Raw genomic sequence first — 26,063 nt, forward strand, 5'->3', positions numbered from 1 at the left:
CACGGGAGTATACAGCGCCGCTGGGAGTGATGAAGCTGCAGTAAAGATGTCTATTAGACCTAGCCTGCTGCAGCCCTTGTAGATTCTCATAAAACAAGTTCTTCTTTTCTTGTCAAAATTAATAGCTAAGAATAGGCTGCCTGAGGCAGGCCCCTGTTAAGTGGCCTGCTACTGAAGGCACCAACTACAAACTGAGCTCCCTGTTCATGGAAGCGGGGTTATAGAGGAGGATGCGCTGAGCATCTTGGGAACAGTCAAAAGCTTTGAGCCGGTTGGTGCCTCAGATCAAGATCCTACTCTACACCCCAATGTGAATCCTTGTGGAGTCCAGTGTACCCCACAGAAGAAATTAATGTGTCACACCCATTGGCAGCAACCTTAGAATAGCTGCTGACGGGCACAATTGAGAAAGGAAGGGGGGGGGGGGACATTTGAATCCAGCACATAGATGCAATTCAAATATGTAATTTGTACCTTCCTATTTTAAAATATAATGGATGAACCTCACCCTGTGAGAACAATCTTCATGATCAAGAGATCTCATATGCAAAATAAGTATGAGTTGGGATAGGGCTGGGGAGGGTGGCTGCTCGGGCAGCCCCTCCCCCGTCAAGTTAAGGAGATTCAACTGAGGACGCACAAGGGAACTCTCGTCTGGGGACAACAACTGCAGGGAGACCACATCTGTTCAGATGAACATGGGAGGGTGGAAGGCTGCCTAATATTGAAGCACCATCAAATATCAAACCATATGCAACAACTAGTACAAGCATTCCTGGGGGAAGGTCTGCAGAAGACGGATTTGCATACGGTGATGTCATCCAAGATGTGGGCCAAAGTTGGCTGGAACCCTCATCTGCATATGAAAAGAGAAAAGGGGCATGCAGGGCATGGCGGCCTTTTGCGGTGCTTGGATGACCCCTAGTTCGCATTAAACACCCCCACCCTCCTTTGGTGTGGGGCTCATGTTGGCCATGCCCCATCCCCTGAAGCATTCAAGCTGATTTCTTGCAGCAGCTGGGCACTGTAACAGCTCCAGAGCTGTTCTGTAAGGCAAGTAAAAGGGTGTGGGCCCTGCAGCACCACCTGTAGTTCGCATTGTGCGTTGGAAGGCACAAAGTAAGCAGACGGGAGGAGAAGTCAGGATAGTGCGCAAGGGCATCCTTTTCTCTTAGTCCGTAGAGGATGCTGGGGTCACATTAAGAACCATGGGGTATAGACGGGATCCGCAAGAGACATGGGCACTTTAAGACTTTCAAAGGGTGTGAACTGGCTCCTCCCTCTATGCCCCTCCTCCAGACTCCAGTTATAGGAACTGTGCCCAGGGAGACGGACATTTCGAGGAAAGGATTTATTGTTAAACTAAGGTGAGCATCTTACCAGCTCACACCTTAAGCATGCCGCAGAACGTGGCATTCAACAGAACACAAGCCAACGGCATGAACAATTGCAGCAAAAAGCTGACCAGAACCATAACATAACATGTGTATAACCACAAGTAATAACTGCAGACACAGTATGGACTGGGACGGGTGCCCAGCATCCTCTACGGACTAAGAGAAAAGGATTTACCGGTAGGTATTAAAATCCTATTTTCTCATACGACCTAGAGGATGCTGGGGTCACATTAAGAACCATGGGGTTATACCAAAGCTCTTGAACGGGTGGGAGAGTGCGTACGACTCTGCAGCACCGAATGACCCAACTTGAGGTTATCATCAGCCAAGGTATCAAACTTGTAAAACTTAGCAAAAGTGTTTACTAAATAGCTGCTCGGCAAAGTTGCAATGCCGAGACTCCCCGACCAGCTGCCCAGGATGAACCCACCTTTCTAGTAGAATGGGTCTTCACCTAATTCAGTAACGGCAATCCTGCCATGGAATGAGCATGCTGAATCTTACCACAGATCCAGCGCATAATGGTCTACATGGAAGCAGGACACCCAATCCTGTTGGGAGCATACAGGACAAACAGAGCCTCTGTTTTCCTAATCTGAACCGTTCTGGTGACATAAATTTTCAAAGTTCTGACCACAGCCAGAGACTTTGACTCAACGAAGGTGTCAGTGGCCAAAGGCACCATGTGGAAAGATGAACCACCTTCGGCAGAAATTGTTGACGTGTCCTCAATTCTGCTCTATCTTCATGAAAGATCAAATAAAGGCTCTTGTGATACTGCATGGTTTGTACTGTTTTCCATGTGCTCCCAGATCTTTCAAGCAAGTAGCATGGTCAAGAAAGTTCTGTTTGAAAAGAAACAACATTTACTGTCATTGTTATAGAATTTGGGAGAAAAAACAAGAAGAAATCTGCACTGTTGACGCACTGGACAGAATGAATGAATCATAAAATATAACCTTTATTAAGTATGTATTAAAATTGGATAAATATTAATATTATTATCCCAAACTGCAGTGAAACATAAAGGTTAAAATCACAGAACTAACATACATGTGCATAAGAAGAATAAAGAGATGTGAAAAAAAGGTTTAAAAAGCGTGTCCGTGTGTGATTATTTTTGAAGGCACAACCCTGGCGGGGTTGTTTATATAGATATATATGTTGCTAATAATCACTTTCTAGCGTAATGTTATTAAATAGCTGTTAGTATCTATGTCGTCAGGTACCACTGGGTCGTATCCTATATACTCCCTTCACTCAATAGGGGTTACCTCCCGGGAAGCCATCCCCATTGGCGAATTTGTGGGGGTGATTGAGTATAACCGGTAAGCTAACCTCCAATTTGTGGGGTGCTTAGGTAGATGGGGATCACTTATTTCTCTGTGTCCCCTAAGACTATATTCCTAAATTCAATACCACAGGGGGATAGCTTTCTATATCGGATAAGGAATCACTTGATAGGGAAATCTCTATGCATCATGGAAAGATCATATTTATTAATATCCAAACTAAAAAAATGATGAATAGCTTTAATTTAGCTGTTTAGATATAGTTAATTGGCGAGATATACCAACAGGTGCGGTTGCCTTAAGGAATATGGCAATTCCAATATAAATAGCAGCCCTCCTTCATATAATCAGCCAGATCTTATTAAATCTGGTCCAGATATAGCCGTTCAGATATACTTAATTGACAACATATATCAATCGGTGGGGTTGCCTTAAGGAATATAGCAATTCCAATTCTCATATAAATAGCAACCTTCCTTCATATATTCAGCCAGATCTTATTTAATCTGATCTAGGCGTAGGCAATAATGCTTTCCTTAGAGGTATAGCCACCTCAATTCTTATTAGGAAGCAAAGTGTCTGTCATAATGGTTTATCCAATTCATCTAAGAAATAATATATTCCATGTGTCAGAGATTCATTACTCTCTATTTACACTGTTAAAGAGTTAATTCTTATTATGTTACAGTGTAATGAAATTATCATATAGGGAGATGTGGCAATTCCATGTGCTATATATATAATAACCCTTAGTGGTCCAGATTCCACAATGAGGAATTTTCTTATAAACCGCTGAAACACACAGCTGTTTGACTGACTTCCAAATATATCTATCTCACTTTGTAACAGTCTTATGATAGAGAAACTGTTACATATTCGGTCACTTAGTTATCTAAAGGTAAACAGACTCAGTGTGAGGGTAATATAATATATCAAATGCGCTGTCAATAATCGTGGTAACTGGTGTAATAATGTGGTATATTGAGTATGCTAGTAAGGCATATAACTGCTCTCCAGCCTTTAAGTGTTACCAATCAATTTGTTACACTGTAAAGGATTTATGGTGTCCTGTTAGGACATGCAGCTGCTAGGCTGACTCAAAGATTTATCCATTTGTAACAATTATGTAACAGTTATATACATGTTACTGGTATTACATAGAAATAGTATGACACAGGCCAGCAGTCCCATGTGTCTAGATTCCACAATAGGAGATTTTCTTTGTCTTATAAACTGCTGGAACACACAGCTGCTAGACTGACTTCAAATATATATATTACTTTGTAACAGTCTTATAGTAAAGAGACTGTTACACACTGTCATTTAGTTATCTCAAGGTTAGCAGATTCTGTGTGAGGATAGTGTTCTGTTAGAACATGCAGCTGCTAGGCTGACTCATAGAAAATGTATCCATTTGTAACAAATGACACATACAGCATTAAATTAATATCTATAGCAGCCCATGTGACATCTCTACTCTTATCATAATTGTCTGGTTATTGCCAATCTGGACAGCAGGAGTGATATATATTCACTAGTCCCAATATCCCATCATATAAATATACCCACACTGATATACTTTCTTATCAAGAGTTATTAGTAGCTATCTGTATGCACTTTAGACATTGTAATTGCTAAGTGACATCATATCTAGTGTATTCCTTTCTTATAGCTCAGCTTCTATTCCCTATTAGTGGAGACTAACAGCTAACATCATAATCATATATTTTTGTTTTATAACATTTCACATGAGTCAAATACACGCGGACACGCCGTGCCCTACACATGTGTTTCACTGCATCTATGGCAACTTACATTAAAGCTAACAAGAAAGCACACTCGTTCTGTCTTTAAACTGATAAAAGAAACCCCAATAATATGGGGCATGCAAAAATTGAGATAAAACTCAGTTTTGCTCCTCTCCACGGAAATCTTTAATAAAAGGCGAAATATTTGTTAGTTCTGAAGAGAAACCAGAGCATGACCAAGATTCCACCTGTCGCCTGAGTGCCATGCCAGCAGTTCTCATTGAGCTCAAAGTGAGCACCCAATTTGAAAGAAAGAAAGCAGATTTCTCACCAGGCTTCCCCTAGCTATAAACATGGTTTGTACTCTTTTCCATGTGTTCCCAGATCTTTCAAGCAATTAGTATAGTCAAGAAAGTTCTGTTTGAAAAGAAACAAACATTTACTGTCATTTCTATGCAAATGAGCTTACATTAAAGCACACTCGTTCTATCTTTAAACAGATAAAATAAAACCCCAATAAGATGGGGCATGCAAAATTTGAGATAAAACTCAGTTTTGCTCCTCTCCACGGAAATCTTTAGTAAAAGGCGAAAGATTTGTTCGTTCTGAAGAGAAACCAGAGCATGACCAAGATTCCACCTGTCGCCTGAGTGCCATGCCAGCAGTCCTCATTCAGCTCAAAGTGAGCACCCAATTTGAAAGAAAGAAAGCAGATTTCTCACCAGGCTTCCCCTTGCTATAAGCATGGTTTGTACTCTTTTCCATGTGCTCCCAGATCTTTCAAGCAAGTAGCATGGTCAAGAAAGTTCTGTTTGAAAAGAAACAGACATTTACTATCATTGTTATACAAATAAACTTACATTAAAGCCAACAAGAAAGCACACTCGTTCTGTCTTTAAACTGATAAAAGAAACCCCAATAATATGGGGCATGCAAAAATTGAGATAAAACTCAGTTTTGCTCCTCTCCACGGAAATCTTTAATAAAAGGCGAAAGATTTGTTCATTCTGAAGAGAAACCAGAGCATGACCAAGATTCCACCTGTCGCCTGAGTGCCATGCCAGCAGTCCTCATTCAGATCAAAGTGAGCGCCCAATTTGAAAGAAAGCAGATTTCTCACCTGGCTTCTCCTTGCTATAAGCATGGTTTGTACTGTATTCCATGTGCTCCCAGATCTTTCAAGCAAGTAGCATGGTCAAGAAAGTTCTGTTTGAAAAGAAACAAACATTTACTGTAATTTCTATGCAAATGAGCTTTCATTAAAGCACACTCATTCTATCTTTAAACCGATAAAAGAAAATCCAAAAAGATGGGGCATGCAAAAATTGAGGTAAAACTCAGTTTTGCTCCTCTCCACGGAAATCTTTAGTAAAAGGCGAAAGATTTGTTCGTTCTGAAGAGAAACCAGAGCATGACCAAGATTTTCATCTGAAAATATGTGTTCTCCCTGCAGTTGTTGTCCCCAGATGAGAGTTCCCTTGTGCTGCCTCAGTTGAATCTCCTTTACTTGACAGAGATGTGCCTGAGCAGCGGCCCTCCCCAGCCCTATCCCAAATCATACTTATTTTGCATAGGAGATACCATGGTCATGAAGATTGTTCTCCCAGGGTGAGGTTCATTCATTGCATTCTGGGTATGCTGACCCCTGTGATTTCCCCAAATGTGGGAAACTCGACTGCATTATTTGTGGTAGTGGGGGACTGTGTTTGTGCTTTCCTCTGGTCAGCTCTGGTAAAAGTCAGATTTCTTTGTCTCAGATCTTCCTCTAGCCTTGTTCTTCTTTCGAGAGTTCCCTTGTGCTGCCTCAGTTGGATCTCCTTCACTTGACAGGGGGTGCCCGAGCAGCAATCCTCCACAGCTCTAGCCCAACTCCTACTTACCTGCCAGGTGAGATACTATGATCTTCACTGTTAGGGCAATCAGGATGTGGAATTCCCTGCCAGGGAAGGTGGTAATGGCGGACTCTGTAATTGGATTTAAAAAAGGAATGGATACATTTCTGAATGAAAAAGCTATCTAAGGTTATAATACTTAAAATATCAACATGGTTAATCCGGGGGTAACATGAGTTATAGTAGCTAACTAGTCATAAAACATTATTCAGCAAGTATGTAGAATCATCACAACTTAAAACAGGTTGAACACGATGGGCAATTTGCCTCTATTCAACCTCAAAAACTATGTTACTATATGTTACTATATTACTATGTTACTGTAGTATACAGAAAACCAAAATGCAATGAACAGTGATAGTGAGCACTGATGAGGATACTAGAACTGACACTGAGCAGCAAGATGCAGCACTGGACTATTAGTAATGTACTGTAGTATGCTGAGCACCACAATGCAGCACAAGACAATGAGCAGTGATACTGAGCACTGATGAGGATACTACTGAGAACTGACACTGAGCAGGAGAGACACACTACTAGTATTACTGAGCAGCAATAAGTAACCACTGATACTGAGCACTGATATTGAGATTTCCACTGAGAGAACATAGCCACGCCCATTCCGCTCTCTCTTCAAAGCACGAGTAAAAATGGCGGCAACAAGCAGCTCTTTATATGGAATCCGAATCTCGCGAGAATCCGACAGCGGGATGATGACATTTTCCCTTGTTCAGGTTTTCCGAGTCAGGCGGGAACAACCGAGCCTGCCTCGGACCAGTGTAAACAACGTGGAGTTCGTGGGGAATTCGGTTCTCGGAGAACCGAACCCGCTCCTCTCTACCTTATACCCATCAATTTTTTTATTTTCAATCTAAGCCCCTGCAGTTTTCTGTAAGCATCTGCTTCGCTATGATGATCAACAAGTCACAAGGGCAAACACTCAGGGCTTGAGGCGTAGATCTTAGGACCAGCTGCTACAAGCATGGCAGAGGTGTCACTATCACTGGTGACACCCAGAGAGGTGGCGAGGGAGATTGTAATGCAGTGCGCGCAGATAAGCAGCGCAATGGTAAAAAGGAGGCATGGTTTCATAGGTAGGGGCGTGGCCTGGTGGCCTGAATCTACATTTTGTTGCTCCGGGTGTCCCGGGGGTTGGGGGCTGCACCCGGGGACTAGTGTGTGAGCAGTGCTGGCTCCTGCACAGTGAAAGGGCATGGCCACCCAGCATGACGCCTCCCTTCTTGACCATGCTGTAATTGCAGTCGCACTGCAGTTCAGCGTGATCATAAAAAATGGTGTAGCCTCCTGCTGGTGCAGACTGTATGTGCGCGCAGGAAGCCGCCACCATTTTTGTGATCACAGCGGCTGAATGTGATGTCATACAGCCGCTGTGACCACGCCCCCTGTGTCTCCTCCGTTGCAGACCCCATTTTGAAGCCTTGCCCCCGCACCGCTCCATCCCTGACTTGGAAATGGAGTGTTGCTGACCCACCTTTCCCCCCCCCGCCCCGATTGACAGGCAGAGGCGATCGCATTCTCTGCGGGGTGCCGCAGAAAATGCAGGCACATGCGTATGCTCTTAGCAATTTTTGCAGTTGGATCGCTTATTGTGATTGCAATCCAACCTGAATCAGGCCCTATTACCTATCACAATGCGCTGCGGGCAGTACAAAATTGGGTTAATATAGGAGAAAAACCCCCAGACCTGTGCTCCTTAACTGTACCTGGTGGCTAGTGGAGCGGCTGCCCAGTAATCAGTGTCCACGCCAGTGCGCACACGGTCCACCCCCTACGGCCACGCTCCCCTTCATCAGCGGCCTCGTGATCCGGAAGGGTGGTGTGTGTGTGACTGACCTTAGGATGAAACCGGACCCTCCGCTGCAGTGACCCAGCAACCAGGGCACGGGAGTATACAGCGCCGCTGGGAGTGATGAAGCTGCAGTAAAGATGTCTATTAGACCTAGCCTGCTGCAGCCCTTGTAGATTCTCATAAAACAAGTTCTTCTTTTCTTGTCAAAATTTATAGCTAAGAATAGGCTGCCTGAGGCAGGCCCCTGTTAAGTGGCCTGCTACTGAAGGCACCAACTACAAACTGAGCTCCCTGTTCATGGAAGCGGGGTTATAGAGGAGAATGCACTGAGCATCTTGGGAACAGTCAAAAGCTTTGAGCCGGTTGGTGCCTCAGATCAAGATCCTACTCTACACCCCAATGTGAATCCTTGTGGAGTCCAGTGTACCCCACAGAAGAAATTAATGTGTCACACCCATTGGCAGCAACCTTAGAATAGCTGCTGACGGGCACAATTGAGAAAGGAAGGGGGGGGGGGACATTTGAATCCAGCACATAAATGCAATTCAAATATGTAATTTGTACCTTCCTATTTTAAAATATAATGGATGTACCTCACCCTGTGATAACAATCTTCATGATCAAGAGATCTCATATGCAAAATAAGTATGAGTTGGGATAGGGCTGGGGAGGGTGGCTGCTCGGGCAGCCCCTCCCCCGTCAAGTTAAGGAGATTCAACTGAGGAAGCACAAGGGAACTCTCGTCTGGGGACAACAACTGCAGGGAGACCACATCTTTTCAGATGAACATGGGAGGGCGGAAGGCTGCCTAATACTGAAGCACCATCAAATATCAAACCATATGCAACATCTAGTACAAGCCTTCCTGGGGGAAGGTCTGCAGCAGACGGATTTGCATACAGTGATGTTATTCAAGCAGTGGGCCAAAGTTGGCTGGAACCCTCATCTGCATATGAAAAGAGAAAAGGGGCGTGCAGGGCATGGCGGCCTTTTGCAGTGCTTGGATGACCCCTAGTTCTCATTAAACACCCCCACCCTCCTTTGGTGTGGGGCTCATGTTGGCCATGCCCCATCCCCTGAAGCATTCAAGCTGATTTCTTGCAGCAGCTGGGCACTGTAACAGCTCCAGAGCTGTTCTGTAAGGCAAGTAAAAGGGTGTGGGCCCTGCAGCACCACCTGTAGTTTGCATTGTGCGTTGGAAGGCACAAAGTAAGCAGACGGGAGGAGAAGTCAGGATAGTGCGCAAGGGCATCCTTTTCTCTTAGTCCGTAGAGGATGCTGGGGTCACATTAAGAACCATGGGGTATAGACGGGATCCGCAAGAGACATGGGCACTTTAAGACTATCAAAGGGTGTGAACTGGCTCCTCCCTCTATGCCCCTCCTCCAGACTCCAGTTATAGGAACTGTGCCCATGGAGACGGACATTTCGAGGAAAGGATTTATTGTTAAACTAAGGTGAGCATCTTACCAGCTCACACCTTAAGCATGCCGCAGAACGTGGCATTCAACAGAACACAAGCCAACGGCATGAACAATTGCAGCAAAAAGCTGACCAGAACCATAACACAACATGTGTATAACCACAAGTAATAACTGCAGACACAGTATGGACTGGGACGGGTGCCCAGCATCCTCTACAGACTAAGAGAAAAGGATTTACCGGTAGGTATTAAAATCCTATTTTCTCATACGACCTAGAGGATGCTGGGGTCACATTAAGAACCATGGGGTTATACCAAAGCTCTTGAACGGGTGGAAGAGTGCGTACGACTCTGCAGCACCGAATGACCCAACTTGAAGTTATCATCGGCCAAGGTATCAAACTTGTAAAATTTAGCAAAAGTGTTTACTAAATAGCTGCTCGGCAAAGTTGCAATGCCGAGACTCCCCGACCAGCTGCCCAGGATGAACCCACCTTTCTAGTAGAATGGGTCTTCACCTAATTCAGTAACGGCAATCCTGCCATGGAATGAGCATGCTGAATCTTACCACAGATCCAGCGCATAATGGTCTACATGGAAGCAGGACACCCAATCCTGTTGGGAGCATACAGGACAAACAGAGCCTCTGTTTTCCTAATCTGAACCGTTCTGGTGACATAAATTTTCAAAGTTCTGACCACAGCCAGAGACTTTGACTCAACGAAGGTGTCAGTGGCCAAAGGCACCATGTGGAAAGATGAACCACCTTCGGCAGAAATTGTTGACGTGTCCTCAATTCTGCTCTATCTTCATGAAAGATCAAATAAAGGCTCTTGTGATACTGCATGGTTTGTACTGTTTTCCATGTGCTCCCAGATCTTTCAAGCAAGTAGCATGGTCAAGAAAGTTCTGTTTGAAAAGAAACAAACATTTACTGTCATTGTTATGCAAATAAACTTACATTAAAGCTAACAAGAAAGCAATCTCGTTCTGTCTTTAAACTGATAAAAGAAACCCCAATAATATGGGCATACCTCCCAACTTTGTCGGCTCGCAAAGAGGGACACACGCGCGGCGAAGTCGCGCGCGCTCCCAAAAAGGGTGTGGCCTAAGTAAAAGGGGGCGTGGCTTCGCGGGAGGACCCGCGATCGCGAGTCACGCCCCCGTTTTCGGCACTGAGCGGGCATGCCCAGCGCTCTGTGAGCCGCTGGCATGCCACCTCTCCCTCTGACTTCAGTGAATAGACGCTGTGCGCATGCGCACAGCGTCTATTCACCGCTGCTCTGCTAAGCAGGGCAGCGACAGACAGAGCCTCCCAATTGTCCTCCCCACCGCGGGACACTGCGGCCCGCAGGTGGGACAGCGGGACAGTCCCCAAAAAACGGGACTGTCCCGCGAAAATCGGGACAGTTGGGAGGTATGATATGGGGCATGCAAAAATTGAGATAAAACTCAGTTTTGCTCCTCTCCACGGAAATCTTTAGTAAAAGGCGAAAGATTTGTTTGTTCTGAAGAGAAACCAGAGCATGACCAAGATTCCACCTGTCGCCTGAGTGCCATGCCAGCAGTCCTCATTCAGCTCAAAGTGAGCACCCAATTTGAAAGAAAGAAAGCAGATTTCTCACCAGGCTTCCCCTTGCTATAAGCATGGTTTGTACTCTTTTCCATGTGCTCCCAGATCTTTCAAGCAATTAGTATGGTCAAGAAAGTTCTGCTTGAAAAGAAACAGACATTTATTGTCATTGTTATGCAAATAAACTTACATTAAAGCTAACAAGAAAGCACACTCGTTCTGTCTTTAAACTGATAAAAGAAACCCCAATAATATGGGGCATGCAAAAATTGAGATAAAATTCAGTTTTGCTCCTCTCCACGGATAATCTTTAATAAAAGGCGAAAGATTTGTTCGTTCTGAAGAGAAACCAGAGCATGACCAAGATTCCACCTGTCGCCTGAGTGCTGTGCCAGCAGTCCTCATTCAGATCAAAGTGAGTGCCCAATTTGAAAGAAAGCAGATTTCTCACCTGGCTTCTCCTTGCTATAAGCATGGTTTGTACTGTATTCCATGTGCTCCCAGATCTTTAAAGCAAGTAGCATGGTCAAGAAAGTTCTGTTTGAACATAAATAAACATTTACTGTCATTTCTATGCAAATGAGCTTACATTAAAGCACACTCATTCTATCTTTAAACCGGTAAAAGAAACCCCAAAAAGATGGGGCATGCAAAAATTGAGATAAAACTCGGTTTTGCTCCTCTCCACGGAAATCTTTAGTAAGAGGCGAAAGATTTGTTCGTTCTGAAGAGAAACCAGAGCATGACCAAGATTTTTATATGAAAATATGTGTTCTCCCTGCAGTTGTTGTCCCCAGATGAGAGTTCCCTTGTGCTGCCTCAGCTGAATCTCCTTTACTTGACAGAGATGTGCCTGAGCAGCGGCCCTCCCCAGCCCTATCCCAAATCATACTTATTTTGCATAGGCGATACCATGGTCATGAAGATTGTTCTCCCAGGGTGAGGTTCATTCATTGCATTCTGGGTATGCTGACCCCTGTGATTTCCCCAAATGTGGGAAACTCGACTGCATTATTTGTGGTAGTGGGGGACTGTGTTTGTGCTTTCCTCTGGTCAGCTCTGGTAAAAGTCAGATTTATTTGTCTCAGATCTTCCTCTAGCCTTGTTCTTCTTTCGAGAGTTCCCTTGTGCTGCCTCAGTTGGATCTCTTTCACTTGACAGGGGGGTGCCCGAGTAGCGACCCTCCCCAGCTCTAGCCCAACTCCTACTTACCTGCCAGGTGAGATACTATGATCATGAAGGTGCTTCTCCCAGGGCAAGGCTCACCCATTGCACTCTGGGTGTGGTGCCCCTGCGATTTCCCCAAATGTGGGAAGCTTGACTGCATAATTTGTGTTTCCCCTGGTCGGCTCTCGTATAATTCAGATCTCTTTGTCTCAGGTCTCTCTCCAGCCTAGTTTGCTGTCTGTTTCCACTTCTTTTTTCATGAGCCCCTCCCTTTTATACCCTTGTGCACTATCCTGACTTCTCCTCTTGTCTGCTTACTTTGTGCCTTCCAATGCACAATGCAAACTACTGGTAGTGCTGCAGGGCCCACACCCTTTTACTTGCCGTACAGAGCAGCTCTGGAGCTGTTACAGTGCCCAGCTGCTGCAAGAAATCAGCTTGAATGCTTCAGGGGCTGGGGCATAGCCAACATGAGCCCCACACCGAAGGAGGGTGGAGGTGTTTAATGCGAACTAGGGGTCATCCAAGCGCCGCAAAAGGCCGCTATGCCCTGCACGCCCCTTTTCTCTTTTCATATGCAGACGAGGGTTGAAGCCAACTTTGACCCACTGCTTGGATGACATCACCGTATGCAAATCCATCTGCTGCAGGCCTTCCCCCAGGAATGCTTGCACTAGTTGTTGCATTTGGTTTGTTGTTTGGGGGTGCTTCATTATTAGGCAGCCTTCTGCCCTCCCATGTTCATCTGAAAATATGTGTTCTCCCTGCAGTTGTTGTCCCCAGATGAGAGTTCCCTTGTGCTGCCTCAGTTGAATCTCCTTTACTTGACAGAGATGTGCCTGAGCAGCGGCCCTCCCCAGCCCTATCCCAAATCATACTTATTTTGCATAGGAGATACCATGGTCATGAAGATTGTTCTCCCAGGGTGAGGTTCATTCATTGCATTCTGGGTATGCTGACCCCTGTGATTTCCCCAAATGTGGGAAACTCGACTGCATTATTTGTGGTAGTGGGGGACTGTGTTTGTGCTTTCCTCTGGTCAGCTCTGGTAAAAGTCAGATTTATTTGTCTCAGATCTTCCTCTAGCCTTGTTCTTCTTTCGAGAGTTCCCTTGTGCTGCCTCAGTTGGATCTCCTTCACTTGACAGGGGGTGCCCGAGCAGCAATCCTCCACAGCTCTAGCCCAACTCCTACTTACCTGCCAGGTGAGATACTATGATCTTCACTGTTAGGGCAATCAGGATGTGGAATTCCCTGCCAGGGAAGGTGGTAATGGCGGACTCTGTAATTGGATTTAAAAAAGGAATGGATACATTTCTGAATGAAAAAGCTATCTAAGGTTATAATACTTAAAATATCAACATGGTTAATCCGGGGGTAACATGAGTTATAGTAGCTAACTAGTCATAAAACATTATTCAGCAAGTATGTAGAATCATCACAACTTAAAACAGGTTGAACACGATGGGCAATTTGCCTCTATTCAACCTCAAAAACTATGTTACTATATGTTACTATATTACTATGTTACTGTAGTATACAGAAAACCAAAATGCAATGAACAGTGATAGTGAGCACTGATGAGGATACTAGAACTGACACTGAGCAGCAAGATGCAGCACTGGACTATTAGTAATGTACTGTAGTATGCTGAGCACCACAATGCAGCACAAGACAATGAGCAGTGATACTGAGCACTGATGAGGATACTACTGAGAACTGACACTGAGCAGGAGAGACACACTACTAGTATTACTGAGCAGCAATAAGTAACCACTGATACTGAGCACTGATATTGAGATTTCCACTGAGAGAACATAGCCACGCCCATTCCGCTCTCTCTTCAAAGCACGAGTAAAAATGGCGGCAACAAGCAGCTCTTTATATGGAATCCGAATCTCGCGAGAATCCGACAGCGGGATGATGACATTTTCCCTTGTTCAGGTTTTCCGAGTCAGGCGGGAACAACCGAGCCTGCCTCGGACCAGTGTAAACAACGTGGAGTTCGTGGGGAATTCGGTTCTCGGAGAACCGAACCCGCTCCTCTCTACCTTATACCCATCAATTTTTTTATTTTCAATCTAAGCCCCTGCAGTTTTCTGTAAGCATCTGCTTCGCTATGATGATCAACAAGTCACAAGGGCAAACACTCAGGGCTTGAGGCGTAGATCTTAGGACCAGCTGCTACAAGCATGGCAGAGGTGTCACTATCACTGGTGACACCCAGAGAGGTGGCGAGGGAGATTGTAATGCAGTGCGCGCAGATAAGCAGCGCAATGGTAAAAAGGAGGCATGGTTTCATAGGTAGGGGCGTGGCCTGGTGGCCTGAATCTACATTTTGTTGCTCCGGGTGTCCCGGGGGTTGGGGGCTGCACCCGGGGACTAGTGTGTGAGCAGTGCTGGCTCCTGCACAGTGAAAGGGCATGGCCACCCAGCATGACGCCTCCCTTCTTGACCATGCTGTAATTGCAGTCGCACTGCAGTTCAGCGTGATCATAAAAAATGGTGTAGCCTCCTGCTGGTGCAGACTGTATGTGCGCGCAGGAAGCCGCCACCATTTTTGTGATCACAGCGGCTGAATGTGATGTCATACAGCCGCTGTGACCACGCCCCCTGTGTCTCCTCCGTTGCAGACCCCATTTTGAAGCCTTGCCCCCGCACCGCTCCATCCCTGACTTGGAAATGGAGTGTTGCTGACCCACCTTTCCCCCCCCCGCCCCGATTGACAGGCAGAGGCGATCGCATTCTCTGCGGGGTGCCGCAGAAAATGCAGGCACATGCGTATGCTCTTAGCAATTTTTGCAGTTGGATCGCTTATTGTGATTGCAATCCAACCTGAATCAGGCCCTATTACCTATCACAATGCGCTGCGGGCAGTACAAAATTGGGTTAATATAGGAGAAAAACCCCCAGACCTGTGCTCCTTAACTGTACCTGGTGGCTAGTGGAGCGGCTGCCCAGTAATCAGTGTCCACGCCAGTGCGCACACGGTCCACCCCCTACGGCCACGCTCCCCTTCATCAGCGGCCTCGTGATCCGGAAGGGTGGTGTGTGTGTGACTGACCTTAGGATGAAACCGGACCCTCCGCTGCAGTGACCCAGCAACCAGGGCACGGGAGTATACAGCGCCGCTGGGAGTGATGAAGCTGCAGTAAAGATGTCTATTAGACCTAGCCTGCTGCAGCCCTTGTAGATTCTCATAAAACAAGTTCTTCTTTTCTTGTCAAAATTTATAGCTAAGAATAGGCTGCCTGAGGCAGGCCCCTGTTAAGTGGCCTGCTACTGAAGGCACCAACTACAAACTGAGCTCCCTGTTCATGGAAGCGGGGTTATAGAGGAGAATGCACTGAGCATCTTGGGAACAGTCAAAAGCTTTGAGCCGGTTGGTGCCTCAGATCAAGATCCTACTCTACACCCCAATGTGAATCCTTGTGGAGTCCAGTGTACCCCACAGAAGAAATTAATGTGTCACACCCATTGGCAGCAACCTTAGAATAGCTGCTGACGGGCACAATTGAGAAAGGAAGGGGGGGGGGGACATTTGAATCCAGCACATAAATGCAATTCAAATATGTAATTTGTACCTTCCTATTTTAAAATATAATGGATGTACCTCACCCTGTGATAACAATCTTCATGATCAAGAGATCTCATATGCAAAATAAGTATGAGTTGGGATAGGGCTGGGGAGGGTGGCTGCTCGGGCAGCCCCTCCCCCGTCAAGTTAAGGAGATTCAACTGAGGAAGCACAAGGGAACTCTCGTCTGGGGACAACAACTGCAGGGAGACCACATCTTTTCAGATGAACATGGGAGGGCGGAAGGCTGCCTAATACTGAAGCACCATCAAATATCAAACCATATGCAACATCTAGTACAAGCCTTCCTGGGGGAAGGTCTGCAGCAGACGGATTTGCATACAGTGATGTTATTCAAGCAGTGGGCCAAAGTTGGCTGGAACCCTCATCTGCATATGAAAAGAGAAAAGGGGCGTGCAGGGCATGGCGGCCTTTTGCAGTGCTTGGATGACCCCTAGTTCTCATTAAACACCCCCACCCTCCTTTGGTGTGGGGCTCATGTTGGCCATGCCCCATCCCCTGAAGCATTCAAGCTGATTTCTTGCAGCAGCTGGGCACTGTAACAGCTCCAGAGCTGTTCTGTAAGGCAAGTAAAAGGGTGTGGGCCCTGCAGCACCACCTGTAGTTTGCATTGTGCGTTGGAAGGCACAAAGTAAGCAGACGGGAGGAGAAGTCAGGATAGTGCGCAAGGGCATCCTTTTCTCTTAGTCCGTAGAGGATGCTGGGGTCACATTAAGAACCATGGGGTATAGACGGGATCCGCAAGAGACATGGGCACTTTAAGACTATCAAAGGGTGTGAACTGGCTCCTCCCTCTATGCCCCTCCTCCAGACTCCAGTTATAGGAACTGTGCCCATGGAGACGGACATTTCGAGGAAAGGATTTATTGTTAAACTAAGGTGAGCATCTTACCAGCTCACACCTTAAGCATGCCGCAGAACGTGGCATTCAACAGAACACAAGCCAACGGCATGAACAATTGCAGCAAAAAGCTGACCAGAACCATAACACAACATGTGTATAACCACAAGTAATAACTGCAGACACAGTATGGACTGGGACGGGTGCCCAGCATCCTCTACAGACTAAGAGAAAAGGATTTACCGGTAGGTATTAAAATCCTATTTTCTCATACGACCTAGAGGATGCTGGGGTCACATTAAGAACCATGGGGTTATACCAAAGCTCTTGAACGGGTGGAAGAGTGCGTACGACTCTGCAGCACCGAATGACCCAACTTGAAGTTATCATCGGCCAAGGTATCAAACTTGTAAAATTTAGCAAAAGTGTTTACTAAATAGCTGCTCGGCAAAGTTGCAATGCCGAGACTCCCCGACCAGCTGCCCAGGATGAACCCACCTTTCTAGTAGAATGGGTCTTCACCTAATTCAGTAACGGCAATCCTGCCATGGAATGAGCATGCTGAATCTTACCACAGATCCAGCGCATAATGGTCTACATGGAAGCAGGACACCCAATCCTGTTGGGAGCATACAGGACAAACAGAGCCTCTGTTTTCCTAATCTGAACCGTTCTGGTGACATAAATTTTCAAAGTTCTGACCACAGCCAGAGACTTTGACTCAACGAAGGTGTCAGTGGCCAAAGGCACCATGTGGAAAGATGAACCACCTTCGGCAGAAATTGTTGACGTGTCCTCAATTCTGCTCTATCTTCATGAAAGATCAAATAAAGGCTCTTGTGATACTGCATGGTTTGTACTGTTTTCCATGTGCTCCCAGATCTTTCAAGCAAGTAGCATGGTCAAGAAAGTTCTGTTTGAAAAGAAACAAACATTTACTGTCATTGTTATGCAAATAAACTTACATTAAAGCTAACAAGAAAGCAATCTCGTTCTGTCTTTAAACTGATAAAAGAAACCCCAATAATATGGGCATACCTCCCAACTTTGTCGGCTCGCAAAGAGGGACACACGCGCGGCGAAGTCGCGCGCGCTCCCAAAAAGGGTGTGGCCTAAGTAAAAGGGGGCGTGGCTTCGCGGGAGGACCCGCGATCGCGAGTCACGCCCCCGTTTTCGGCACTGAGCGGGCATGCCCAGCGCTCTGTGAGCCGCTGGCATGCCACCTCTCCCTCTGACTTCAGTGAATAGACGCTGTGCGCATGCGCACAGCGTCTATTCACCGCTGCTCTGCTAAGCAGGGCAGCGACAGACAGAGCCTCCCAATTGTCCTCCCCACCGCGGGACACTGCGGCCCGCAGGTGGGACAGCGGGACAGTCCCCAAAAAACGGGACTGTCCCGCGAAAATCGGGACAGTTGGGAGGTATGATATGGGGCATGCAAAAATTGAGATAAAACTCAGTTTTGCTCCTCTCCACGGAAATCTTTAGTAAAAGGCGAAAGATTTGTTTGTTCTGAAGAGAAACCAGAGCATGACCAAGATTCCACCTGTCGCCTGAGTGCCATGCCAGCAGTCCTCATTCAGCTCAAAGTGAGCACCCAATTTGAAAGAAAGAAAGCAGATTTCTCACCAGGCTTCCCCTTGCTATAAGCATGGTTTGTACTCTTTTCCATGTGCTCCCAGATCTTTCAAGCAATTAGTATGGTCAAGAAAGTTCTGCTTGAAAAGAAACAGATATTTATTGTCATTGTTATGCAAATAAACTTACATTAAAGCTAACAAGAAAGCACACTCGTTCTGTCTTTAAACTGATAAAAGAAACCCCAATAATATGGGGCATGCAAAAATTGAGATAAAACTCGGTTTTGCTCCTCTCCACGGAAATCTTTAATAAAAGGCGAAAGATTTGTTCGTTCTGAAGAGAAACCAGAGCATGACCAAGATTTTTATATGAAAATATGTGTTCTCCCTGCAGTTGTTGTCCCCAGATGAGAGTTCCCTTGTGCTGCCTCAGCTGAATCTCCTTTACTTGACAGAGATGTGCCTGAGCAGCGGCCCTCCCCAGCCCTATCCCAAATCATACTTATTTTGCATAGGCGATACCATGGTCATGAAGATTGTTCTCCCAGGGTGAGGTTCATTCATTGCATTCTGGGTATGCTGACCCCTGTGATTTCCCCAAATGTGGGAAACTCGACTGCATTATTTGTGGTAGTGGGGGACTGTGTTTGTGCTTTCCTCTGGTCAGCTCTGGTAAAAGTCAGATTTATTTGTCTCAGATCTTCCTCTAGCCTTGTTCTTCTTTCGAGAGTTCCCTTGTGCTGCCTCAGTTGGATCTCTTTCACTTGACAGGGGGGTGCCCGAGTAGCGACCCTCCCCAGCTCTAGCCCAACTCCTACTTACCTGCCAGGTGAGATACTATGATCATGAAGGTGCTTCTCCCAGGGCAAGGCTCACCCATTGCACTCTGGGTGTGGTGCCCCTGCGATTTCCCCAAATGTGGGAAGCTTGACTGCATAATTTGTGTTTCCCCTGGTCGGCTCTCGTATAATTCAGATCTCTTTGTCTCAGGTCTCTCTCCAGCCTAGTTTGCTGTCTGTTTCCACTTCTTTTTTCATGAGCCCCTCCCTTTTATACCCTTGTGCACTATCCTGACTTCTCCTCTTGTCTGCTTACTTTGTGCCTTCCAATGCACAATGCAAACTACTGGTAGTGCTGCAGGGCCCACACCCTTTTACTTGCCGTACAGAGCAGCTCTGGAGCTGTTACAGTGCCCAGCTGCTGCAAGAAATCAGCTTGAATGCTTCAGGGGCTGGGGCATAGCCAACATGAGCCCCACACCGAAGGAGGGTGGAGGTGTTTAATGCGAACTAGGGGTCATCCAAGCGCCGCAAAAGGCCGCTATGCCCTGCACGCCCCTTTTCTCTTTTCATATGCAGACGAGGGTTGAAGCCAACTTTGACCCACTGCTTGGATGACATCACCGTATGCAAATCCATCTGCTGCAGGCCTTCCCCCAGGAATGCTTGCACTAGTTGTTGCATTTGGTTTGTTGTTTGGGGGTGCTTCATTATTAGGCAGCCTTCTGCCCTCCCATGTTCATCTGAAAATATGTGTTCTCCCTGCAGTTGTTGTCCCCAGATGAGAGTTCCCTTGTGCTGCCTCAGTTGAATCTCCTTTACTTGACAGAGATGTGCCTGAGCAGCGGCCCTCCCCAGCCCTATCCCAAATCATACTTATTTTGCATAGGAGATACCATGGTCATGAAGATTGTTCTCCCAGGGTGAGGTTCATTCATTGCATTCTGGGTATGCTGACCCCTGTGATTTCCCCAAATGTGGGAAACTCGACTGCATTATTTGTGGTAGTGGGGGACTGTGTTTGTGCTTTCCTCTGGTCAGCTCTGGTAAAAGTCAGATTTATTTGTCTCAGATCTTCCTCTAGCCTTGTTCTTCTTTCGAGAGTTCCCTTGTGCTGCCTCAGTTGAATCTCCTTCACTTGACAGGGGGGTACCCGAGCAGCGACCCTCCCCAGCTCTAGCCCAACTTCTACTTACCTGGCAGGTGAGATACTATGATCATGTAGGTGCTTCTCCCAGGGCAAGGCTCACCCATTGCACTCTGGGTGTGCTGCTCCTGCGATTTCCCCAAATGTGGGAAACTTGACTGCATAATTTGTGTTTCCCCTGGTCGGCTCTCGTATAATTCAGATCTCTTTGTCTCAGGTCTCTCTCCAGCCTAGTTTGCTGTCTGTTTCAACTTCTCTTTTCTTGAGCCGCTCCCTTCTATGCCCTTGCGCACTATCCTGACTTCTCCCGTCTGCTTACTTTGTGCCTTCCAATGCACAATGCAAACTACAGGTAGTGCTGCAGGGCCCACACCCTTTTACTTGCCGTTCAGAGCAGCTCTGGAGCTGTTACAGTGCCCAGCTGCTGCAAGAAATCAGCTTGAATGCTTCAGGGGCTGGGGCATAGCCAACATGAGCCCCACACCGAAGGAGGGTGGAGGTGTTTAATGCGAACTAGGGGTCATCCAAGCGCCGCAAAAGGCCGCCATGCCCTGCACGCCCCTTTTCTCTTTTCATATGCAGACGAGGGTTGAAGCCAACTTTGACCCACTGCTTGGATGACATCACCATATGCAAATCGATCTGCTGCAGGCCTTCCCCCAGGAATGCTTGTACTAGTTGTTGCATTTGGTTTGTTGTTTGGGGGTGCTTCAGTATTAGGCTGCCTTCTGCCCTCCCATGTTTATCTGAAAATATGTGTTGTCCCTGCAGTTGTTGTCCCCAGATGAGAGTTCCCTTGTGCTGCCTCAGTTGAATCTCCTTTACTTGACAGAGATGTGCCTGAGCAGCGGCCCTCCCCAGCCCTATCCCAAATCATACTTATTTTGCATAGGCGATACCATGGTCATGAAGATTGTTCTCCCAGGGTGAGGTTCATTCATTGCATTCTGGGTATGCTGACCCCTGTGATTTCCCCAAATGTGGGAAACTCAACTGCATTATTTGTGGTAGTGGGGGACTGTGTTTGTGCTTTCCTCTGGACAGCTCTGGTAAAAGTCAGATTTATTTGTCTCAGATCTTCCTCTAGCCTTGTTCTTCTTTCGAGAGTTCCCTTGTGCTGCCTCAGTTGGATCTCTTTCACTTGACAGGGGGGTGCCCGAGCAGCGACCCTCCCCAGCTCTAGCCCAACTCCTACTTACTTGCCAGGTGAGATACTATGATCATGAAGGTGCTTCTCCCAGGGCAAGGCTCACCCATTGCACTCTGGGTGTGGTGCCCCTGCGATTTCCCCAAATGTGGGAAGCTTGACTGCATAATTTGTGTTTCCCCTGGTCGGCTCTCGTATAATTCAGATCTCTTTGTCTCAGGTCTCTCTCCAGCCTAGTTTGCTGTCTGTTTCCACTTCTTTTTTCATGAGCCCCTCCCTTTTATACCCTTGTGCACTATCCTGACTTCTCCTCCTGTCTGCTTACTTTGTGCCTTCCAATGCACAATGCAAACTACAGGTAGTGCTGTAGGGCCCACACCCTTTTACTTGCCGTACAGAGCAGCTCTGGAGCTGTTACAGTGCCCAGCTACTGCAAGAAATCAGCTTGAATGCTTCAGGGGCTGGGGCACAGCCAACATGAGCCCCACACCGAAGGAGGGTGGAGGTGTTTAATGTGAACTAGGGGTCATCCAAGCGCCGCAAAAGGCCGCCATGCCCTGCACGCCCCTTTTCTCTTTTCATATGCAGACGAGGGTTGAAGCCAACTTTGACCCACTGCTTGGATGACATCACCGTATGCAAATCCATCTGCTGCAGGCCTTCCCCCAGGAATGCTTGCACTAGTTGTTGCATTTGGTTTGTTGTTTGGGGGTGCTTCAGTATTAGGCAGCCTTCTGCCCTCCCATGTTCATCTGAAAATATGTGTTCTCCCTGCAGTTGTTGTCCCCAGATGAGAGTTCCCTTGTGCTGCCTCAGTTGAATCTCCTTTACTTGACAGAGATGTGCCTGAGCAGCGGCCCTCCCCAGCCCTTTCCCAAATCATACTTATTTTGCATAGGAGATACCATGGTCATGAAGATTGTTCTCCCAGGGTGAGGTTCATTCATTGCATTCTGGGTATGCTGACCCCTGTGATTTCCAAAATGTGGGAAACTCGACTGCATTATTTGTGGTAGTGGGGGACTGTGTTTGTGCTTTCCTCTGGTCAGCTCTGGTAAAAGTCAGATTTATTTGTCTCAGATCTTCCTCTAGCCTTGTTCTTCTTTCGAGAGTTTCCTTGTGCTGCCTCAGTTGGATCTCTTTCACTTGACAGAGGGGTGCCCGAGCAGCGACCCTCCCCAGCTCTAGCCCAACTCCTACTTACCTGCCAGGTGAGATACTATGATCATGAAGGTGCTTCTCCCAGGGCAAGGCTCACCCATTGCACTCTGATTTCCCCAAATGTGGGAAGCTTGACTGCATAATTTGTGTTTCCCCTGGTCGGCTCTCGTATAATTCAGATCTCTTTGTCTCAGGTCTCTCTCCAGCCTAGTTTGCTGTCTGTTTCCACTTCTTTTTTCATGAGCCCCTCCCTTTTATACCCTTGTGCACTATCCTGACTTCTCCTCCTGTCTGCTTACTTTGTGCCTTCCAATGCACAATGCAAACTACAGGTAGTGCTGCAGGGCCCACACCCTTTTACTTGCCGTACAGAGCAGCTCTGGAGCTGTTACAGTGCCCAGCTGCTGCAAGAAATCAGCTTGAATGCTTCAGGGGCTGGGGCATAGCCAACATGAGCCCCACACCGAAGGAGGGTGGAGGTGTTTAATGCGAACTAGGGGTCATCCAAGCGCCGCAAAAGGCCGCCATGCCCTGCACGCCCCTTTTCTCTTTTCATATGCAGACGAGGGTTGAAGCCAACTTTGACCCACTGCTTGGATGACATCACCGTATGCAAATCCATCTGCTGCAGGCCTTCCCCCAGGAATGCTTGCACTAGTTGTTGCATTTGGTTTGTTGTTTGGGGGTGCTTCAGTATTAGGCAGCCTTCTGCCCTCCCATGTTCATCTGAAAATATGTGTTCTCCCTGCAGTTGTTGTCCCCAGATGAGAGTTCCCTTGTGCTGCCTCAGTTGAATCTCCTTTACTTGACAGAGATGTGCCTGAGCAGCGGCCCTCCCCAGCCCTATCCCAAATCATACTTATTTTGCATAGGAGATACCATGGTCATGAAGATTGTTCTCCCACGGTGAGGTTCATTCATTGCATTCTGGGTATGCTGACCCCTGTGATTTCCCCAAATGTGGGAAACTCGACTGCTTTATTTGTGGTAGTGGGGGACTGTGTTTGTGCTTTCCTCTGGTCAGCTCTGGTAAAAGTCAGATTTCTTTGTCTCAGATCTTCCTTTAGCCTTGTTCTTCTTTCGAGAGTTCCCTTGTGCTGCCTCAGTTGGATCTCCTTCACTTGACAGGGGGGTACCCGAGCAGCGACCCTCCCCAGCTCTAGCCCAACTTCTACTTACCTGGCAGGTGAGATACTATGATCATGTAGGTGCTTCTCCCAGGGCAAGGCTCACCCATTGCACTCTGGGTGTGCTGCTCCTGCGATTTCCCCAAATGTGGGAAACTTGACTGCATAATTTGTGTTTCCCCTGGTCGGCTCTCGTATAATTCAGATCTCTTTGTCTCAGGTCTCTCTCCAGCCTAGTTTGCTGTCTGTTTCAACTTCTCTTTTCTTGAGCCGCTCCCTTCTATGCCCTTGCGCACTATCCTGACTTCTCCCGTCTGCTTACTTTGTGCCTTCCAATGCACAATGCAAACTACAGGTAGTGCTGCAGGGCCCACACCCTTTTACTTGCCGTTCAGAGCAGCTCTGGAGCTGTTACAGTGCCCAGCTGCTGCAATAAATCAGCTTGAATGCTTCAGGGGATGGGGCATGGCCAACATGAGCCCCACACCAAAGGAGGGTGGGGTGTTTAATGCGAACTAGGGGTCATCCAAGCACCGCAAAAGGCCGCCATGCCCTGCACGCCCCTTTTCTCTTTTCATATGCAGATGAGGGTTGAAGCCAACTTTGACCCACTGCTTGGATGACATCACCGTATGCAAATCCGTCTTCTGCAGAACTTCCCCCAGGAATGCTTGCACTAGTTGTTGCATTTGGTTTGTTGTTTGGGGGTGCTTCAGTATTAGGCAGCCTTCTGCCCTCCCATGTTCATCTGAAAATATGTGTTCTCCCTGCAGTTGTTGTCCCCAGATGAGAGTTCCCTTGTGCTGCCTCAGTTGAATCTCCTTTACTTGACAGAGATGTGCATGAGCAGCGGCCCTCCCCAGCCCTATCCCAAATCATACTTATTTTGCATAGGAGATACCATGGTCATGAAGATTACTCTCCCAGGGTGAGGTTCATTCATTGCATTCTGGGTATGCTGACCCCTGTGATTTCCCCAAATGTGGGAAACGCGACTGCTTTATTTGTTGGTAGTGGGGGACTGTGTTTGTGTTTTCCTCTGCTCTCTGGTAAAAGTCAGATTTCTTTGTTTCAGATCTTCCTCTAGCCTTGTTCTTCTTTCGAGAGTTTCCTTGTGCTGCCTCAGTTGGATCTCCTTCACTTGACAGGGGGGTGCCCGAGCAGCGACCCTCCCCAGCTCTAGCCCAACTCCTACTTACCTGCCAGGTGAGATACTATGATCATGAAGGTGCTTCTCCCAGGGCAAGGCTCACCCATTGCACTCTGGGTGTGCTGCCCCTGCGATTTCCCCAAATGTGGGAAACTTGACTGCATAATTTGTGTTTCCCCTGGTCAGGTCTCGTATAATTCAGATCTCTTTGTCTCAGGTCTCTCTCCAGCCTAGTTTGCTGTCTGTTTCCACTTCTCTTTTCTTGAGCCGCTCCCTTCTATGCCCTTGCGCACTATCCTGACTTCTCCTCCTTTCTGCTTACTTTGTGCCTTCCAACGCACAATGCGAACTACAGGTAGTGCTGCAGGGCCCACACCCTTTTACTTGACTTACAGAGCAGCTCTGGAGCTGTTACAGTGCCCAGCTGCTGCAAGAAATCAGCTTGAATGCTTCAGGGGCTGGGGCATAGCCAACATGAGCCCTACACCGAAGGAGGGTGGAGGTGTTTAATGCAAACTAGGGGTCAGCCAAGTGCCGCAAAAGGCCACCATGCCCTGCACGCCCCTTTTCTCTTTTCATATGCAGACGAGGGTTGAAGCCAACTTTGACCCACTGCTTGGATGACATCACCATATGCAAATCTATCTGCTGCAGGCCTTCCCCCAGGAATGCTTGCACTAGTTGTTGCATTTGGTTTGTTGTTTGGGGGTGCTTCAGTATTAGGCAGCCTTCTGCCCTCCCATGTTCATCTGAAAATATGTGTTCTCCCTGCAGTTGTTGTCCCCAGATGAGAGTTCCCTTGTGCTGCCTCAGTTGAATCTCCTTTACTTGACAGAGATGTGCCTGAGCAGCGGCCCTCCCCAGCCATATCCCAAATCATACTTATTTTGCATAGGAGATACCATTGTTATGAAGATTGTTCTCCCAGGGTGCGGTTCATTCATTGCACTCTGGGTATGCTGACCCCTGTGATTTCCCCAAATGTGGGAAACTCGACTGCATTATTTGTGGTAGTGGTGGACTGTGTTTGTGCTTTCCTCTGGTCAGCTCTGGTAAAAGTCAGATTTCTTTGTCTCAGATCTTCCTCTAGCCTTGTTCTTCTTTCGAGAGTTCCTTTGTGCTGCCTCAGTTGGATCTCCTTCACTTGACAGGGGGGTGCCCGAGCAGCGACCCTCCCCAGCTCTAGCCCAACTCCTACTTACCTGCCAGGTGAGATACTATGATCATGAAGG

At 47.1% G+C, this 26,063-nt stretch overlaps 25 non-coding genes across 25 annotated transcripts; 16 read left to right on the forward strand and 9 right to left on the reverse strand.

Annotated features, from left to right (window-relative positions):
• Positions 1-4,555: 4,555 nt before the first annotated feature.
• Positions 4,556-4,671, reverse strand: LOC135003366 (U5 spliceosomal RNA). The gene has a single exon (XR_010204391.1). It is a non-coding gene; the product is annotated as a U5 spliceosomal RNA (small nuclear RNA).
• Positions 4,672-4,946: 275 nt separating this feature from the next.
• LOC135003354 (U5 spliceosomal RNA) lies at positions 4,947-5,062 on the reverse strand. Its single transcript, XR_010204377.1, has one exon. It is a non-coding gene; the product is annotated as a U5 spliceosomal RNA (small nuclear RNA).
• Positions 5,063-5,348: 286 nt separating this feature from the next.
• On the reverse strand, positions 5,349-5,464 carry LOC135003362 (U5 spliceosomal RNA). The gene has a single exon (XR_010204386.1). It is a non-coding gene; the product is annotated as a U5 spliceosomal RNA (small nuclear RNA).
• A 270-nt stretch (positions 5,465-5,734) lies between these two features.
• LOC135003361 (U5 spliceosomal RNA) lies at positions 5,735-5,850 on the reverse strand. The gene has a single exon (XR_010204385.1). It is a non-coding gene; the product is annotated as a U5 spliceosomal RNA (small nuclear RNA).
• Positions 5,851-5,994: 144 nt separating this feature from the next.
• On the forward strand, positions 5,995-6,158 carry LOC135003404 (U1 spliceosomal RNA). The gene has a single exon (XR_010204427.1). It is a non-coding gene; the product is annotated as a U1 spliceosomal RNA (small nuclear RNA).
• A 4,819-nt stretch (positions 6,159-10,977) lies between these two features.
• Positions 10,978-11,090, reverse strand: LOC135003370 (U5 spliceosomal RNA). Its single transcript, XR_010204394.1, has one exon. It is a non-coding gene; the product is annotated as a U5 spliceosomal RNA (small nuclear RNA).
• Positions 11,091-11,376: 286 nt separating this feature from the next.
• LOC135003369 (U5 spliceosomal RNA) lies at positions 11,377-11,493 on the reverse strand. Its single transcript, XR_010204393.1, has one exon. It is a non-coding gene; the product is annotated as a U5 spliceosomal RNA (small nuclear RNA).
• Positions 11,494-11,763: 270 nt separating this feature from the next.
• Positions 11,764-11,879, reverse strand: LOC135003358 (U5 spliceosomal RNA). The gene has a single exon (XR_010204382.1). It is a non-coding gene; the product is annotated as a U5 spliceosomal RNA (small nuclear RNA).
• Positions 11,880-12,023: 144 nt separating this feature from the next.
• On the forward strand, positions 12,024-12,187 carry LOC135003381 (U1 spliceosomal RNA). The gene has a single exon (XR_010204405.1). It is a non-coding gene; the product is annotated as a U1 spliceosomal RNA (small nuclear RNA).
• Positions 12,188-12,339: 152 nt separating this feature from the next.
• Positions 12,340-12,502, forward strand: LOC135003411 (U1 spliceosomal RNA). The gene has a single exon (XR_010204432.1). It is a non-coding gene; the product is annotated as a U1 spliceosomal RNA (small nuclear RNA).
• A 674-nt stretch (positions 12,503-13,176) lies between these two features.
• Positions 13,177-13,340, forward strand: LOC135003415 (U1 spliceosomal RNA). Its single transcript, XR_010204436.1, has one exon. It is a non-coding gene; the product is annotated as a U1 spliceosomal RNA (small nuclear RNA).
• A 4,819-nt stretch (positions 13,341-18,159) lies between these two features.
• Positions 18,160-18,272, reverse strand: LOC135003371 (U5 spliceosomal RNA). Its single transcript, XR_010204395.1, has one exon. It is a non-coding gene; the product is annotated as a U5 spliceosomal RNA (small nuclear RNA).
• Positions 18,273-18,558: 286 nt separating this feature from the next.
• On the reverse strand, positions 18,559-18,674 carry LOC135003360 (U5 spliceosomal RNA). The gene has a single exon (XR_010204384.1). It is a non-coding gene; the product is annotated as a U5 spliceosomal RNA (small nuclear RNA).
• A 144-nt stretch (positions 18,675-18,818) lies between these two features.
• LOC135003382 (U1 spliceosomal RNA) lies at positions 18,819-18,982 on the forward strand. Its single transcript, XR_010204406.1, has one exon. It is a non-coding gene; the product is annotated as a U1 spliceosomal RNA (small nuclear RNA).
• A 152-nt stretch (positions 18,983-19,134) lies between these two features.
• Positions 19,135-19,297, forward strand: LOC135003412 (U1 spliceosomal RNA). The gene has a single exon (XR_010204433.1). It is a non-coding gene; the product is annotated as a U1 spliceosomal RNA (small nuclear RNA).
• Positions 19,298-19,971: 674 nt separating this feature from the next.
• LOC135003356 (U1 spliceosomal RNA) lies at positions 19,972-20,135 on the forward strand. The gene has a single exon (XR_010204379.1). It is a non-coding gene; the product is annotated as a U1 spliceosomal RNA (small nuclear RNA).
• Positions 20,136-20,287: 152 nt separating this feature from the next.
• Positions 20,288-20,450, forward strand: LOC135003397 (U1 spliceosomal RNA). The gene has a single exon (XR_010204420.1). It is a non-coding gene; the product is annotated as a U1 spliceosomal RNA (small nuclear RNA).
• Positions 20,451-21,121: 671 nt separating this feature from the next.
• On the forward strand, positions 21,122-21,285 carry LOC135003373 (U1 spliceosomal RNA). The gene has a single exon (XR_010204397.1). It is a non-coding gene; the product is annotated as a U1 spliceosomal RNA (small nuclear RNA).
• Positions 21,286-21,437: 152 nt separating this feature from the next.
• On the forward strand, positions 21,438-21,600 carry LOC135003416 (U1 spliceosomal RNA). Its single transcript, XR_010204437.1, has one exon. It is a non-coding gene; the product is annotated as a U1 spliceosomal RNA (small nuclear RNA).
• A 674-nt stretch (positions 21,601-22,274) lies between these two features.
• LOC135003385 (U1 spliceosomal RNA) lies at positions 22,275-22,437 on the forward strand. Its single transcript, XR_010204408.1, has one exon. It is a non-coding gene; the product is annotated as a U1 spliceosomal RNA (small nuclear RNA).
• A 972-nt stretch (positions 22,438-23,409) lies between these two features.
• On the forward strand, positions 23,410-23,573 carry LOC135003388 (U1 spliceosomal RNA). Its single transcript, XR_010204411.1, has one exon. It is a non-coding gene; the product is annotated as a U1 spliceosomal RNA (small nuclear RNA).
• Positions 23,574-23,725: 152 nt separating this feature from the next.
• LOC135003398 (U1 spliceosomal RNA) lies at positions 23,726-23,888 on the forward strand. Its single transcript, XR_010204421.1, has one exon. It is a non-coding gene; the product is annotated as a U1 spliceosomal RNA (small nuclear RNA).
• Positions 23,889-24,558: 670 nt separating this feature from the next.
• On the forward strand, positions 24,559-24,723 carry LOC135003403 (U1 spliceosomal RNA). Its single transcript, XR_010204426.1, has one exon. It is a non-coding gene; the product is annotated as a U1 spliceosomal RNA (small nuclear RNA).
• A 149-nt stretch (positions 24,724-24,872) lies between these two features.
• Positions 24,873-25,035, forward strand: LOC135003402 (U1 spliceosomal RNA). Its single transcript, XR_010204425.1, has one exon. It is a non-coding gene; the product is annotated as a U1 spliceosomal RNA (small nuclear RNA).
• A 674-nt stretch (positions 25,036-25,709) lies between these two features.
• Positions 25,710-25,873, forward strand: LOC135003389 (U1 spliceosomal RNA). The gene has a single exon (XR_010204412.1). It is a non-coding gene; the product is annotated as a U1 spliceosomal RNA (small nuclear RNA).
• Positions 25,874-26,063: the final 190 nt, after the last annotated feature.

The sequence above is a fragment of the Pseudophryne corroboree genome, unplaced genomic scaffold (assembly GCF_028390025.1).
Source record: "Pseudophryne corroboree isolate aPseCor3 unplaced genomic scaffold, aPseCor3.hap2 scaffold_1857, whole genome shotgun sequence".
Classification (NCBI taxonomy): domain Eukaryota; kingdom Metazoa; phylum Chordata; class Amphibia; order Anura; family Myobatrachidae; genus Pseudophryne; species Pseudophryne corroboree.